General features: G+C 42.5%; 1 protein-coding gene across 3 annotated transcripts in view; it reads left to right on the top strand.

The window, feature by feature from the left end:
* The window catches only part of LOC135318885 (uncharacterized), a 174,427-nt gene extending 159,436 nt beyond the window's left edge, over positions 1 to 14,991 (top strand). For all 3 annotated transcript variants that reach the window (XR_010377285.1, XR_010377284.1, XM_064477376.1), the window contains 2 exons: positions 1,555 to 1,650; positions 13,058 to 14,991. The gene's annotated coding sequence lies outside the window, so the exon portion shown is untranslated. The remainder of the gene's footprint in view (positions 1 to 1,554; positions 1,651 to 13,057) is intronic.
* The last annotated feature ends 2,950 nt before the right edge of the window (positions 14,992 to 17,941 follow it).

Here is a 17,941-nt window from a genome sequence, read left to right as displayed (position 1 = left end):
TGGATTTGGTCGTGTAGTGAAGGGTTTCTGCACATTACAGGAGAACGCAAAGCAGAATTCCTTAAGTCCACGTTTCTTTTCTGTAGTGGTTTCTGGGAACAGTTTATGGTAATTAACCAACATTGACAAATGGTGGCACACATTGCATTTAAGAGCTGGCCGGCTGCAAACTTGTGTATTGGACAGGTGGAATTCATAGGCAAGTGGTCAGGTGGATGGGAGAGAGATGGAGCCTAAGCCTGGGCCCAGATTCCAGTATAAATCGCCATTTCCTCACCATACGGCCTTGGAGTAGAATGTAACCTCTCTTAACCTGTTGGTGAATCTGTGAAATGGGCATGATAATATTCGTTTCTTCCTGGGATTGTTGTAAGTTCTAAAGAGTATTGTAGCACACATGAAGCACTTAGCAGTGTTCACTGTGTGTGGCCGCCCCGCTTGGCATGTGTCAGAGCCGTAAAGGCAGCATTTGTCTGTTGAGGATGCACTGGTAGCCCCTTGAATATGTTGTGAATTTGGTGATTTCCTTTAATCTTGGTAACTCTGTGTGCCATGGCCAGTTATTTTCATGGACAGATGAGGAATCTCAGGGTAAAGAAGACTGTGTAATTTGCCCAAAGTCAGACCATAATTTTGGGTGCATGGGCCTCGGTTCAGCATGGGCCCCAGGGCCTTCTGCCCTCTCCGTTCAGCACCAGAGCCAGATGTGTGGTCGGCTGTTTCCCAGCCCAGAATATCGGGCAGGCCGCAAGACACACCTGGCCCTGCGCTGCTTGAGCAAAATCTCTGGAGGAGAGGAAGTTACAAAAGGGATAAACATAAAAACAGATGACAGCAAACTGTGATCAGCACTGAGAAGGAAAAGAACACGCCTCACAATGCAGAGCTGCGAGCTTTCCCGTCGGGGCTGCTCTGGGGGCGTTCATCTCAGCTAAACAAACTCTGCTGCTGCACCAAGGCAGGAAGGCAGGGAGCGTGTGGCCAGGTAGACAGGGCCTTGTTAATCATACTCATTCCCCATTAAGCTGCAGCTGTCACGGGCACTTACCTAGTAAACAGATGTCTTCCATAATCATCACGCACTTTTCTTGGTAGTTTTATTGCCCCACCTTTGAGATGAGGTCATTGAAGCTGGGGAGTTTGCTGCATGCCCGTGATCACCATGGAAATACCCCCACTGGTCTTTCAACCTAGACTGGTGTGGCTGTCATGTCCCAGCCCTGTGAATGGCATCATGTTGCCTCTCCCAAGCGGCCCAAATGACTGACATTGATATTCTTAAATCATAGGAAATGGTATGTGACAATAGGAGAAAAAGGTATTAAGAAATTGTTTGGAAAACTAGAACAAAATCCAATTCTTCCCCAGCTGGGGGAGCGTACCCTGTGTCACTCACCCCACTCACTGCGTGTCACCTCCTCCCTGCCGACTCCATGTTCAGAAGCCACTCTGAGTCTTTGAAGAACATTTTGCCTCATGACACTGTTGACTAGGACCTGCGACCTGTCTGTCCCTGGTTAACTCTCTCTTGAAAGCCATTTAAATTTCTTGCAGGCTCCTCCGCTCTGATGTAAGAATATCCTCTTTCGACTTCTTGATGCAGCTCCTTAATGAAGATCTCGTGAAGGAAACTTAGTCAAAACCTGGGAGGTATGCACACAGTGACTGCAATCTCAGCACTTTATGAAGTTCAGAATCAGATTTGTGGGTGACTCAGGAAAGGCTTTTTTATGGTAACAAGGGGAAAGTGAAAGGATGCCCGCTGTGTGAGACTGAAACATCTCGGTCCCAGCCAGCAAGGCACCTGCGTTCAGGATGGTGTGTGGGGAGTGCAGAGTTCTCAAAAAGAAAGAAGTGTTGGGATGGGAGGGAGGACAGTTAGGTACTTTACTGTGGAGGGAAAAAGTGGGTTAAGCATTTCCTGGTTGAACAAGAGGATTGTGACATGATGTGCTTGTATTTTGGAGAGAAGGGTTTTGTGGGGACAGGCCTAGGGAGAACGCTCTGTGGCTGGGAAGTCAGCACAACAGAGAAACACAGAGAACCGGGCAGACCCCAAGGCCCCTGCTGGGGAAGAGGCTGCCAGCCAATTCGAGCCGTGGGGGTGGCTTCTGTCCCTTAGCTGGGGCCTCAGAGCTCCCTTCACAACCCAGTCCTGTTGATACAAGAAAACAGATGTGGGGCATGAGAAGGGCTGTGTCCCAGGCTTTGGTTGAGCCCCTGGGATGTGTCCCACCAGATTTTGTTCCTTGGCTTCGTGCAGTAAAGTATTCAAGAGCAAGCCAGTGTTGAGGAAATGTAGATTTATTCACAGAGACACATTGAAAGGCAACAGAAAGTCCACGAGGTGTGGGATTTGGGTGCTCAGATTAAAAGTAGGTACACACTCCACAGAGTGTGGGCTTTCTCCGAAGAGGGAGAGAGAGGGGTGACCGCGAGGTGGCGCTGTGTTGCTCGTTTTCTTGGGCTTGGTGGTTTCATTTGCTAATATGTAGAAGGAACAGCCTAAGGGCAAGGGGCTGGGATTCCCGGGGAGTTGGCCATTTCCCACCCTTTGACATTTTGTGGCTAGCCTTGGGAATGCCATGGTACCTTGGGGCATGTTATTCACCATGTTACTATTACAATGGGTGTATAATGAAGCTCAAGCTCTGCTAGAAGTTAAATCTCTTCATCCTGAGCCTCAAGGCCTACTGGGGTTTGAATCCTTCACCATTTTGATGTTAATTGCTGTGGCCTTCCTTGAATGGCTGTGCTCTGTCCCCTTCCATCCTGTCTCACTGTGATGACACAGAGAGAGCAAAGGCCGGGCCCTGCCTGTGCTCCTGCATTTAACAGCGGGAAGTGTGGAGTGAGCTTATGATGACTCTGAGTGGTGAGGATGTTTCAGATTTTGCCACTTGAGACATGGGGACCTGCCAGCAGCCATCACATATTTATCTCAAGGGCATTATCGCTTGTGTTGTTACGGAAAAAACAGGCCAGACAAGAAACAAGCACTGAGATTTATTATGCTGGCGGGCTCAGAGGGGCTCCTGTTCCGAAGCTCTGAGCACCTCCAAGACCTGCACATGAGGTTCTATAGGGTTAATTACAAGTAAGGGTCTATTAGCCAATAAGGCTCAAACAACAAAAAGCAAGGAATCAGTACACTGAAGCTTATGATTTTGGAACAGATCACGTTACTGACAATTGTTGACCTTGGATTTACGAGTTAGGTTATTAGCCCAGTAAATTGACACTAAACTTCAGATTTACGAGTTAGCCCAGCAATAGTTAGATCAGTAAACCGACACTTATCACACTTAGATTTGTGACTTAGCTCGTTAGCCCAGCTGGGCTTTTCCTTCACAGTGTCACTCATCTTTTCTATATTTCTTTTTTTTTTTTTTAAGTATTTAATCCAAATTTAATATCAGGTTTTTTTGGAAAGAAATCTCTCTTTTTCTTTTCTTTGGGACTCTTTTGCGGGGGGTAGGTAATTAGGTGTATTTATCTGTTAGTGGAGGCCCTGGGGCTTGAACCTGGGACCCCGTGCACGCTAAGCACACACTCTACCACCCCCCCATGATCTTTTCTTTTTGCTGTAGCTGCCAAGAATCTTACAGCTGAATTTCTAGTCGGCCTTTAACACTTGCCCTGACTCCAGGGAATCCATTTTTATGACTTTACCTCCCCCTGGTTTCATTTAAGTATTGAATCTCCAATTTCTCTTCACTTTCAGTTTTGCCTTTTTGTTGTTATGGTTGTTAAGGTGTGTTTAAAAAAATTGTTTAATTTCTCTTCTAGCAGGAGGCTGAAAGTAAATAAATATGTAAACAAACAGCACACTTAAATGCTTTTATACATTCTAAGCTGTTTAGTAGTTACTTAAAAACCAAATTGAATATTAAAGTGATAACATTTTTAAATTATTTTTTAATTTTTTACAAAGATATAGCTGATTTAAAATGATATGTTTCAGGTGTACAATAGATGCTCCTTTTATAGTTACTGTAAACATTGGCTGTATTCCCTGTGTTGTAAGATACATCCCTGTAGCGTGTTTAAATTACATGTTGCAGTTTGTATAAGAAAGTTGGGTAACGCAGAGTCTGGGGCATGGCTGTGTCTGACCCAGGGTCACGCTCACCCTGCCTGTCAGAGCCCATGCCCTCACTCCTGTCTGCAGGGCAGTGAGTGGAGGCAGCCTTCATCAGCGCTGGCACCACCCTCTGAGAGGCAGTGACAGCAGTGTCTGTGTGTGGACGTGCAAAGTGTTTTTCCAGGAGCTTTACATGCATTTCTGCATTTAATAATTAAAGCCCTCCTGTGAGGAAGCGTTTTATGATTTTAATGAATAGTACATTTTATTTTGATATTGATAGAATTCAAATCTCCGGAAAATTTACAGAAGTAGTACAGTAAACGCTTAGAAACAGTTCACCTTAATGGGCACTATTTGTCCTTTTGTGTCTGGCTTAATTTAGCATAAAATTTCAAGGTTCATCCATATTGTAGCCTGAGTCAGTACATTATTCTTTTGGTTTCATAATATCCTTTTTCTTTTTTTTCGTTTTTGGTCTATTTAAAAATATTTTCATTGAAGTCTAGTCAGTTTAAAATGTTGTGTCAGTTTCTTGTGTACAGCACAACAATTCAGTTAAATAGGAACATAACTGTATTCATTTTCATATTCTTTTTAAACATAAGTTACTATAAGATATTAAATATATTCTCCTGTGCTATACAGTATAAACTTGCGGTTTATTCTATACATACTCAGTATCTGAAGATCTTGAACTCCCAATATATTCCTTCCCACACCCTCTCCCCTCTGGTAACCATAGTTTGGTTTCTATGTCTCTGTGTCTGTTTCTGTTCTGTAGATAAGTTTATCTTTTTGTGTCTTTGTTTATTGATTTTTTTTTTTTTAAGATTCCTCATGTGTGCGATCTCATATGGTATTTTTCTTTCTCTTTCTGGCTTACTTTTCTTAGAATGACATTCTCCAGGTCCATTCATGTTGCTGCAAATGGCATTATTTTGTTATTATTTTAGGGCTGAACAGTAGTCTATTGGAGAAATATACTACAGTCTCTTTATCCAGTCATCTTTCAGTGGATATTTAGGTTGCTTCCATGTCTTGCTATTGTAAATAGTGCTGCTGTGAACATTGGGGTGAAAGTGTCTTTTTGAGTTAGGGTTCCTTCTGGATATATGTCCAGGATTGGGATTGCTGGGTCATATAGGAGGTCCATTTTTTGTCTTTTGAGGAACCTCTATACAGTATTCCACAATGGCTCCACCAAACTGCATTCCCACCACAGTGTAGGAGGCTTCCCAATTCTCCGCAGCCTCTCCAGCATTTATCTGTGAACTTCTGAATGATGGCTATTCGGACTGGTGAGAGGTGAGACTTGATTGCAGTTTTGATTTGCATTTCTCTGATAATGATATTGAGCATTTTTTTCATGTGCCTATTGGCCATTTGTATGTCTTCATTGGAGAAATGTTTCTTTAGGACTTCTGCCCATTTTTGAATTGAATTGCTTGTTTTTCTTTCTTATTAAGTGTAAAAGCTGTTTACATATTCTGGGAATTAAGCCCTTGTCAGTTTCATTTATTGCAACTGTTTTCTCCCATTCCATATATTGTCTTTTTGTTTTGCTTTTTGTTTCCTTTTCTGTGCAAAAGCTTGTAAGTTTAATTAGATCCCACTTGTATTATTTTGCTTGTATTTCTATTGCTTGAGTAGACTGCTCTAGGAAAACATTGTTGAGATGTATGTCAGATGTTTTGCCTATGTTTTCTTCTAAGAGGTTTATAGTGTCTTGTCTACATGTTTAAGTCTTTAAGCCATTTTGAATTTATTTTTGTGTATGCTGTGAGGGAGTAGCCTAACTTCATTGATTTACATGCAGCTGTCCAGTTTTCCCTACACCATTTTCTGAAGAGGCTGTCTTTACTCCATTGTATGTTCTCACCTCCTTTGTCAAAGATTCAATGACCAAATGTTTGTGGGACTATTCTTGGTAATTTTGTTTATCCGTTCATTGATGGATGGATATTGTTTGTAACCTTTGGCTACTCTGAATGATACTGCCATGAATATTGATGTGCAAGTTTTGTGAGAATATATTTTCATTCTGTTGGCTGTACAGTTGGCCCGCCATATCTGTAGTTTCCACTTCATGGATCCAGATGTCTGATTGTAAAGGGACTCGAACATCCTTGGATTATGGTATCCAGGGTGGGGGTTTCCTGAAACGAAATCCCGAGGATACTGACGTATGACTCTATATGTAGGAGTTGAATTGCTGTGCCATATAATTCTAACCTTTTGAGGAAACACCAGGCTTTTCCAAAGAAGCTCTACCATTGCCCCTTTCCAACGGCTGCGTATTGAGGGTTCCCATTTCTCTGCCTCCTGACCGACACTTGTTATTGTCCATGTTTTGATTATAACCATCCTAGTGAGTGTAAAATCAGATCTCATTTTGATGTTGATTTCGCTAGTGATGCTGAGCATCTTTTCATATGCTTATTGGCCAATTGTGTATCTATTTAAATACTTGGCATATTTAAAAATTGGGTCGATTTTCTTTGTATTGGTCAGTTGTAAGCATTTGTTTTATATCCTGGATACTAGTCTCTTATTAGATATATGCTTTGCAAAATTTTTCTCCTATTCTGCAGATTGTCGTTTCACTTTACTTTTTTAAAACATTAAAACAATTTCTTTCTAGGGGAGGTAATTAGATTTATTCATTTTATTTTTCTTGCTAAGTACGCACTCTATCACTTGAGCTACCCCTTCCCCTTTCATTTCACTTTCTTGATGATGTCCTTTGTAACAAATGGTTTTAATTTTGATGAAGTCCATTTTATCTTTCTTTTTTTTCACTTGTGCTCTTGGTATTGTATCTAGGAAGCCATAGCCTATCCTAGGACCACAAAGATTTAAACTATGTCTTCTTTTAGAAAGTTTATACATTTAGTTTTTACATTTCCGTCTGTGATCCATTTTGAATTAATATTTTATTTGTTAAATAAAATACGGGGGTCCAGATTCCAGATTCATTCTTTTGCCTTCAGATACCCAGGTGTCTCTGCACCATTTGTTGAATAGACTATTCTTTCAATGGAGTGTTGTTGGCACATTTCTGGAAAAATGACTGTAAATGTAACTTTCCCCCCTGGATTTTTTATTGTGTCTCATAGATTTATGCATCCAAACTTATGCCAGTACCATAATGACTTGAGTACTATAGATTTGTAGTAACATTTGAGTGAGTCCTCCAACTTTGCTCTTCTTTTTCAAGATTGTTTTGGCTGACCTGGTTCCCTTGTACTTCCATATGAATTTGGCATCAGTTTTTCAATTATTGCAAAGAAGTCAGCTGGAATTTTGATAGGGATTCCATTAAATTTGTAGATCATTTTGGGGAGTCTTAACATTTTTAACAATATTGTCTACCATTCCATGAACATGGGATGCCTTCCATATATGTCGATCTTTTAATTTTTTTTGGTGATACTTCAAAATGTTCAATGTGCAAATCTTGTAAAATTTTGATAAATGTATCTCTCATTTTATTTTTAGTGCTGTTGTAATTGAAAAGGCTGAGCTTCCTAAGGGTGGGACTATATATCAATTTATTTATTTGTAGCATTCCTACACAGCAAATACCCTAGATTTATATTTGCTACATAAATCTATCCACAATTCTTCCCACCCCCGTGTCATAAGAAACCAAGACCCAGGTTAAGCTACCTGAACACCTATGTGGAATTGAGAAGTGAGACCCTTGGGTGGGGCTTTGTGCAGATTATACTGAAAGCTTATTCATTATGGCTTCATCTTAATTTCTTTTAAACAATCCTCTCAGTGTATATAGTCAGATACATTAAGAAAATGCCCTTTCGATGTGTGGAGGAGCTAAGACTATAATTTTCAAATAATTTCTAGTGAGAGTGTTGTACTTGAAACTAATTTGCATCAATCTTTGAAGATTTATGTTTCAGGAGTTTTGACTAAAGAACACCTGTCTTTATTCATTAGTGACAATTAAATGCTCAAGCAACATGTACGAGTTTGAGCAAACTGCCCCCGCCCCGTAGTGATGGTTGGCTGCAGCTGTAACTGGAGTCAAGGCTTACCTATCCCAGTACGCTTGGGCGGATCTGCTCAAAGGTGTTCGTCCAATAGTTTGTCAGTAGTCTTTTGGACAAAGCCATAAAGCATTGATTTAAGGTTGCTGGAATGCATTATATTCTTTTTAATATTAAGTAAGCACATATTGAGTGCTTACTGTATGTTGGGAATTGTCCTTTAGCTTCATATGAATATTATTTCGCTTAACACCTCTCATATTTCCTTGTTATTCACACTTTACAGATAAGGAGTCTGAGGATTAGCTCTTCTCTCTTTTGGGGGGAGCTCATTATCAATGATGGGAAGTTGTAAGGAAAAAGATATTGATTCATCCAGAGAAAACAATTTTCTGAGAGTCAGCACTGAAGAGGGTGATCATTGTTTGAGTGAGACGAGCCCCGGGTTGTACGGAGTCAGCATCCCTGTCCTGGACACGGCACATGTAGCGCTGCGTGGTGGGTGAGGCAGCGCGGCCGCGCAGGGTACGCGGATGCCGGGCCATTGGGCTGTGCTCAGGCCCGGTGTGGCTTTCTCCTAAGGGAAGTGGAACGTCATTGTCAGATTTTAATTAGGGGAGAGGGGTGCTCTCGTAGATCACTTTTGTCTTGTAGAATGCTTAGAAACATTTAGAAGGCTCGGCAGGAGGTGATGTGATAAGTCAGAGTAGGGTGGCTGCGAGGTGTAGCAGTGTTCAATTTTCAAGTGATTTTCAGTCCCAGGTTTGTGGCTCAGTAGCCGTGTCACTTTGGATGACACACTCAAGGAAGTGAAACAATTTATCTTATTACTTGAAGCAGTGATATACCGACTTCCCAGGACTTCTGTGGAGATCCAGTGAGATAACGTGTGTGCAATGTGCAGTGTGGTCCCCAGCACAGAGTTAGTGCTGAGGGAGTGCCAGTGAGAGTCTGGTAGGTGAGGTGCTGGTGGTGGGACTCGTTGACTGAGGAAATTGGGCCCTGAAGGAGGGGCCCAGTCACATCTATGAGTGATGGGACTGAGCTGGGAGAGGCAGAGAGACCTTGACCCCGACAAGGGGCCCTGGGCAGGACGGCTATGGGAGGAGCACCGTGAAATCAGCTATTTGCAGGTGGAGTTGGAGGTGCCCTTGAATCATCTAAGTGCAGTGCCCCAATCATAGAGGAGTTCTAGGCCCGAGCTGTGCATTTTCCTATAATCTCAATCCCTGAGGATGCCGAGGTATTGATCATTGAACGTGAAGACATACTTACAGGACAAGTGAATAGTAGCATCATCTCTGTCATCAAAGCTCACGTCTCTTTATTCATCACTCACTTTGCTAATTGGGTACGTACAGAGCTCACTTCACCGTCCTCACCTGGGCTCAGGCTCCACAGAAAAGATCTTGTGTGTCTCCCTCTTTTCCAGAAGAAAACACATTTAGCTGGTAGACTTCTCTACCTCGCCAGACTTAGAATTTTAGTTTGTTGATTTAATTCTGTTTTCTGTTGGCCGTCTCCTGACAGGAGAGACATTTTACCTCATGGTCAGGTTTCAATTAGCTGTTACTGAGAATTGCTGATCTGATCCATAGTGTATGTTTTCTATTAACTTTGTAGAGTAATTATAATTTTTCTGTGTTTGCCCTTTAATTTTGTTTCCTCTTCAATGTTCTATACTATTTGGGGCCTTATTTTATTTTTTAATTAAAAATGTCTGTTAGCAGTTAAGAAAACAAAAGCAAAGAAAAAAATGCACATGATAGCTAGATTTAGAAAATATCTAGTGTGTTTTCTGTCTCTGCAATGGAGGGTTCAAAAACTCTTGAAAACCTTCATTACATAAGTTCCTTAAAATGCTGATTAAGAAATAAGACCTTCCTTCCTCATCTTTCAAGCTGCACAACTAATTGTCAAGAAACTGAGGGGAAATCCTCAGAAGCCAAGTCAAACCAGAAAGCAAGGATTCTGGGAGATACGCGAGCCTTAGAAGCCCTGGGGGGCCAGTTGGCTCCTGAACTGAGTTTCAATTGCCTTGACAGGAGGGCAGGAGGTGAGCCCCAGGCCTCTCACACTGGGAGTTGGATGGCTGTTCTTATGTAAGACCAAGCACATACTAAATCCTTCTGTATAAAAGGGTGAATTAGAAAGAAAAGTAAAAAAGCATTCCTCAAGGCAAGGAAGTAAGGAAAGTCAATTTTTTTGGAAGCGGGGGAAAATAACATATCCAATGTAAGTATTTAGTTTAAATCTGTTCTGGCATGAGAGTGACAACAAACTCCTGGCAGAAAATCACAGCTCCTCCCGGAAAGAGAAGTTGTGTTTTGAATGAATCAGTGGGCAGCCATTCCGAAAAAGGTCTCCAGAGTCTTCTGGATCAAGATACTGGACCCAAACACCTCCCTTCCATGGTCTCATTTAAATAACCAGAAAGGTTTTAAAGGAAAGAAGCCATAATCATAGTTCTATTTATTGACATTAATATATGCTAGGAATTCAGAGGTGACTATGGAGTTGTCTCATCTTTTATGGACCTTACTTTCTATTTGACATAGTTGGGGAACTTGGTGGAGGGTGGTGTTAGTCTGTTGCAATTAGCCAGGAGAGGAGATTAAGAAATCAGTGAAGGGTGGGTGACATTTTTAGCTGAGGAACTGTCCTGTTCAGTTGGTTTGTAATTGCAGACTCGTTGAGTTGTCACTGGAGGGAATTGATCTTATGGAATTTGGACTTAACTCAGACCTCTTCAGAATGGACAAGTGAACCTGGAGAAAGACAGTCAAATCTGTGCAGACATTAAAGTCCACGTGAACGTGCTGTATCCCTGAGCCAAAGATAGGACAAGTAGGCAGCATTTCTTGAGGACAGAGGAGTGGTTTTTAAGGTTCTCCAATAATGAATCCCAGGGAACCGGGATGACCAGTTGTCAAACTGTGACTTTGCTCTTTGGACGGTGTACCCACCGAGGTTATTGGCCGTTTATAGGTTTCCATTTCTCTTTAATGCATGACAGGTGATGAGGACGTGGGCATACACTTTTGACACCTTGTCGAAGTGACGGGGTACCTGCCTAGAAGCGCGGGCACAGCTATGGCTGCGCCATACATCTTTCCGCCCATCCCGCTCTCCGGCTCCGTGATCACGGCAGAGTGGTTCCTTGATGACCTGTCCGTCTCCTCTGTGACATCATAACGCAACAAAATACCGGAGCGTATTAGCTTGGCTTTGTTCTTTTCCATCCTTCCCTTCAAATGATGATGACTGATAATGGACCCAGTTATGTTTGCAGATGATTTACACGGAGGGCTTTCAGTACAAACCTTGTAATACCCACTGTGTTATCTAGAAAAGAAAGTTACATTCTTTCCAAGTTGTTTTGATGCACTTATGTGGGAAAATGATGAACGTTTGAATATGTATTTCCTCTCTGAATCATCATGGCTCGAGATGAATATTTGTAGACATGGAATGAGTTTTCTGTATTTGAACTGTATGGTCCCCTAAATTCTCCCCAGCTTTTTAAAGTCATCACTGGAGTGTTACCTCCAGAGTGTCCCAAAGCATCCACCGCTGCCTGTACTTCGGACACTGTGAGTTTCCAAGTTGGAGAAGGCTGCTGGCTGTTGAGGCATTCTCTGGCACATCTCTGGCTGGCTGATGTGAACTTAGCACACAAGACTTGGCAGACAGTATCTAACCATGGTCACGTCCATTTCTGGAACACTCATGGAGGATTTTACACCTATGCTAGTGGCATACGTTATTTCATTTAGTTTTCCCAACAATCATAATTAGATTTTATCACCTGTATTAATAAGGAAACTCAAAGCGAGTGATGTGCAGACTTTGGACTGGAACACGGGTCTTTCTGATCCCTGTCTCTGTTCCCTCCCCAGCCTATCCTTCCAAATGGCCAGGAGACTCTTCCTCAGTCTTGAGTTTCCATCTGATGTTACCACTCTCTTTGTTTCTGGAGAGGAAAACAAGTCTAAAGTTAGTTTCCAGTTGGAAATGGAATGGAGAGTTAACGTTGGAAGCCGGGAGAGTCTGTCCTGTGATGAAGCGGTCTCCGAGCCACTTCCATTGGGACGTCATGTCACTGTCTGGGCCCCTTCAAAGCCTGTGCACAGGTGATAAGCCAGATGTACCGAGCAGTCCTCCCGTACAGAGCAGTGTGTTAGAAATGAGTTTGGGGATTTGGTTACATTACATAGGTTCCTGAGGGCCTTGGCCTGGCACTTCAAGTGGGACCACTCCCTGTCCCACAGACTCGTGCTCTGGGCCCGTGCAGACATGACGTGGCCTCAGCCTGAGGCTCAGGGCCCGTGGTGATGAGGAGCATTTTAGTCCAGGGTCTGCCGGAGGCTCTGACACTTCTGGGCCGTGGGAATTTGTCCAGGATGATAATAATTCCTCCCCGAATTTCAGATTTCCTTGCCTGTGAGCCGGGGTAGTAATAGTTTCTGAAATGATTGTAATGATTCAGTAACGGGCACAGCGTGTGCTGGCAGGTAGCTGGTGTTTAAGGAGCAGAAGTCGCAGACACTCTGTCAGCCTCTCACTGTGTGCTCTGTGCTTTGAGAGGTTGTGTGTTTGGTGAAAGTCCCGCCCAAACCCTAGGGTCTAGATGAACTGTTGTTCCTTTACTTTCCCTTCCTTTTCCTCTTTCCCATCTCTGTGTCCCATGTTTAGGTAGCAGATTCCTCTGTTTCAGGGAATACGGAACTTTCTAGTAAAAGGAGAGGCGGAACTCGGAATGGTGGGGCCCAGAGGGGGTCTGGAGCGTCTGCACAGCGCTGCGTCCCTGCATTTCTGCATCCGGTCCCATCAGTGCATGAAGTCAGCCTTCCTCTTCCTTCCTGTGTCGTTGGGTCTCTGTTATAAGGGAAAATTTTTTACGGGTCTTTTTTCAATTACATGTTTCGTTCAGATGCTTGTTGCTTTTCTCCCTGTGCTTCAGCATTCCTAGGAGAGAATTCAGCAGTGCAGCATCCTCTCCGAGCTCTATGATTTGATCGGCTTCCAACGCAAGTCCGCCTTCTTCAAGCAGGTGGCCCCCGTTCAGCGCGCGGCCCCCGGCATCCCAGAGCCTGGTGGGAAGGCCTGCTACCGACTCCTTCTGCAGATGCTTCCTGGCTACAGTCTGTCGCTGGATCTGCAGGACTTCAGCAAAGGTGTTGGAACTAAAACATTGCTTCAGTCCCATTAACCATGCCTGGTTTGGGCCCTGCTTTCCTGTCTCATCAGGGTGAATTCTGATTCGTTTAGAACAGGGCTCAGCAGACTTTTTCTGTCAAGGGCTTGGGAGTAAGTATTTCAGGGTCTGCAAACCTCCTGATCTCTGGTGCAGCTGCTCAGCTCTGCTGTTCAGACGCCAGAGCAGCCGGACATTCCACACACCCACAGAGCATTATTAACAGTGGTGGCTGGGGCTGGATTCGGTGTATGAACTGCAGTTTGTCCCCACAGCCTCCTCACTATTGACGCCTGCACCAGAGCGTGCATTTGTGACAATGGGTGAACCTGCACTGACACGTCATCATCACCCAGAGCCCAGACTTGACACTAGGATTTACACTTGGTGGTGTGCACTCTGTGGGTTTGGACAGATGTGCAATGACATGTATCCACCGTCACAGCATCATACAGAGTAGTCTGTCTTAGTGACCTTAAAATGCTCCGTGCTGCACCTCATTCATTGCTCCTTCCCCTCTAGCCTCTGACAGCCACTGATCTTTTAGTCTCTGTGGTTTTCCCTTTCCCAGAACACCATATAGTTGGAATCAGACAGTTGCGGTACCTTCCCAGATTGGCTTCTTTCACTTAGTAATAAGCATTTAAGGTTCCTCCATGTCTTTCCATGCCTTGATAACTCATTTCATTTTAGCACCAAATAATAGTCCATTTTCTGGCTGGACCACAGTTTATCCATTCACCTACTGAAGAACAGCTTAGTTACTTCTGAGTTCTGGTGATTATGAATAAAGCTGCTATTAACATCTGTATGCAGTTTTGTGTGTGGACATAAGTTTCCATTTCGTCGAGTAAACACCAAGGAGCACAGTAGCCGGATCATATGTTAGGAGTACGTTTAGTTTTGTAAAAAATTGCCAGACCGTCTTCCAAAGTATCTGGGCCCTTTTACATTCCCACCAGCAATGCATGAGAATTCCTGACGCTCCACATCCTCACCAGCATTCGGTGCTGTCAGTGTTCTGCGTTTTGGCAGTTCTGACAGGTGTGCAGTGGTACCTCGCTGTTTCAGTCTGCAGCCCCTTGATGACAGATGCTGTGGAGCATCTTTCCATAGACTTCTTTGGCATCTAGATTTCTTCTTCGATGAGGTCTGTGTTCAGGCATTTTGCTCATTTTTTAATCAGGTTGTTCATCCTTCTTTTTGAGTTTAAAGAGATTTTGGTATATTCTGGATATCAGCCCTTTATCAATGTGTCCCTGCCCTTCACCTGCAGCACCGGAGTTGTCCTTTGGGTCTCAGTGGAGTGTCAGCTCTTCAAAGAGGTTTCCTGTCTTCCCTCAGCCTAAAAACTGTCCTTGTATTTTTCACTTTCATTGTCTCATTTTGTTCTTTTTAAATAACATTTCCCATAATTTCTAAGTACATTAAAAAAAAGGGCAATGATTGAACAACACCTCCCCCACCAGGCCGTGTTCCCTGTGAGAACAGAGGCCCTGTCCCCACTCACCGTTTCCCATGACAGCACATGGCACATGTCCATGTAAAAGTGTGTAACGTGGGGCTAAACCTGATGAGCAGCTATGATGACATATTTTGGCTACCATTTATTGAGTAGACTTTGTTTCTGATGTTAATTATTAAATCACATGAATGAAACATGTTTGTTTTGAAAAATAAAACAACAAAGCAAACCTCCATTTCATTGGTACTTTCTACTTAGCCTTCTGACACAGGAGGGAATGTTCACAATCATTTTCTGGAGGAGGTTGGGGAGGTAAAGTAAGAGAGTGAGATCAAATAAAGTAAAAATGATAACTATCAGTTGGCTTTATTTTCACTAAGACATGAAAGTTACTTTAAACCCTATCTCAGCTGTTGTTCTGTTGTTTTAAACATTTCTCATAGAATTAAATGGAAGCCCACTAAACCCTGAAAGGGAAATTGTGTGCTCAGGTCCTGAAAAGTGTTTATGTCTATTTCTTGAAATGCACATTTTCCCTGCTGGTTACAGAAAGTCGAGGCGGGAACACAGCCATGCACTGTGTGTCTGCCGGCTTCACGGGCTGCTCACTGTCATTTTCATTTTCTTGTGTTGCATTTTATGAAGGTTTTCCATGAGATATATTGCTCAGCCTTTTCCTGAATGAAGGATTGAATTTTCCACAGGAAATCTTATGAAAGAGAGTGACAAGGCACATGGGTTTCCCAAAAAGGAATACTTGATGTAATAAACTCTCACTATGGTGAACTTTTTGAATACAAGCGAGTTGAAAATTTTATCACTAGGTCATAGGCCACAAATTTGTCTTAAGAATAAAAAGATTCAAATTTTATAGAAGAAGCAGTTTGAATCAAGTAGAAATTATGATTTGTACAATAGTTGGTGTTAGAAATTATACTCAGTCTTCTCATAATTGCCTGTGGTAGGAACTGGATTATTATTTATTTATTAAAAAAAAAATCCACTAGGTGCTATTTGCCCCATTCTTGATGCAGCAGTGCTGAGGTTAGTTAAGTTGGGCCATTTAGGATTGTTAGCTAGGTTTCCCGGACATTGATTTCAGCCTCTTTATCTTTTTTACAATCTCTTCTTTTGTATCGGCCTTTGGTCTTTGACAACGTGGAAATACTGCACGGATCTGCCTTTCCCTTTTTTCTTGTCTTTGTGGGAAAAGATTTCTGAAAGACAAACTACTAGGATATTAAGGATTTTGTGTGGGGTAAGTTTGTTCAGTTCTAAGGTTTTCAATTAATACGTTTTAATACTTGCTATTCAGCTAATGACAGTAAAATTATAAACTAACTTAAGTATACATCAGTAAGTATAGTACAATCAGCCCATCACCCAGATAAAGGAATTCACAAACTTTTCCATATTTCCTTTATTCAGACCTTTGTTCTTTTATTTGTCCTTTGTTGAAGTATTTGACAGCAAATCCAAGAAGACATGTCATTTTACCCTATGTGCTCAAGTAGGCATGTCTGAAAAATGAGGGCCTTTTTTTGATCAGGTTTTTCCATTTGACCCATGTGCTCATTAAGTACCAGCTTTATCAGGCATCTCACTAGGCATTAGGGATCCTTGGGGCAATGAGACAGTCCTGGCTCCCAAGGAAGTTAAGGGCTGATGGAAGAAACCAACACAGGAGTTTGGGTGCCTCACTTAAGGTCCCTACTGGATGACACCAGTTGGACAAAATTTGTGCACAATACAGTAGGATTCACAAAAGGGACTGGTCAGACTTGCAGGGCAGGCCGTGAGAGAGGCGGTCAGCAGGGCTACAAGAGGAGGACTCATTTGATCAGAATCTGAAATCCTTTCTGCCAACCTTTCTACCAAGACCCCAGGGCCCATCACAAACAACCCTGTGCTGTAACTGTTTTTGATTCCAGTTACCACATCTCCTTCAGGAAGGATTTTAAGGTGGAAAATATTTAAAATCCGTAATTGTTGCCAGAAGGGACATAGAACAAAGAACATATAAACAGCACAAATGTCCATCAGCACATGACTGGATAAAGACGAGGTGATACATATATACAATGGAATACTACTCAGCCATGAAAGATGCCATTTGCAGCAACATGGATGGACCTGAAGATTGTCATTCTAAGTGAAGTGGGGTGGAAAGAGAAAGAAAAATGCCATATGACTTCATTTATGGGGAATCTAAAATTAATAGCAATAATAATAAGACCACAAATGAACTAAATACTGTTTTGATTTCTTGAAAATATGCAAGCACATCTGACTGTCCTTTGTGATTGGATTACCATATTCTGTTTATTCTTTTGTAGATGTCCTTATTCCTCTGGTAACTAATTTTAAAAATCTAAAGCTCTAATCTGTTCTTAGAAACAATAATTAGTACATATATGTAAACTAAAAAATGCAGTATGCTCTATACATGTATTTACATGCAATATGTGTATGTGACGTTGAACTGTAAAAATTCTACCTGATAAAACTGAAAAAGGAAAAAAATAAAAAATTTATTTTAAAAAATCACCCCTCTTTAGATATTAAAACGTTCATTTCTGAGATTCTGTGAAAGACGGCATGGAAGTAGGTTTTTAAGATTTTCTCCTTGCTCCTCGGTGAGCAGCCTGGGCTGCACAGCTTGGCCGCCACAGGCGCCCAGGACTTGCCGGCTTGCTCCTCACTTGTTGGGAGGAAGATTAGCTGCTTCAGGAATATTTATGCTCTTAGAAGTTGCTGAAAACCCCACAGAGCTTCTGTTTACATGGAGTGTGTCTGTCAATATACCCCATTTTAGAAATTTGAACAGAAAATTTAAACCCAAGAACTGACAAGCACACGCTGCCCCAGCACGTGGTCAAAGCAGTGCTGCCACGGTGGCGTGTGTTGGTTCTAGAAAAAATGCACAATACACTCAAGAATGAGGGTGAACCCACAGATCTCATCTCAGCAATGCTATGAAGAGGTGGGACCCAAAGCCCCTAAAACAGTGCTGAAGTCCCCAGATGTCTCAGAACACACAGAGCCATGGGATCAAGAATCCAGTGTCTCACGGATCACCAGCTGTGGAGACCGCGTCCTGGGTCAGGAGGAGCAGAATTAGGGATAGAAGGCACACAGTCCTATTGACAGCAAAGCTTTAAAGGTTTTGAATTGACTGAAAGTTT

The sequence above is a fragment of the Camelus dromedarius genome, chromosome 22, assembly GCF_036321535.1.
Source record: "Camelus dromedarius isolate mCamDro1 chromosome 22, mCamDro1.pat, whole genome shotgun sequence".
NCBI classification, from domain to species: domain Eukaryota; kingdom Metazoa; phylum Chordata; class Mammalia; order Artiodactyla; family Camelidae; genus Camelus; species Camelus dromedarius.
Note: the sequence above shows the minus strand (reverse complement) of the source record. Positions and strands in the feature narration are given on the sequence as shown.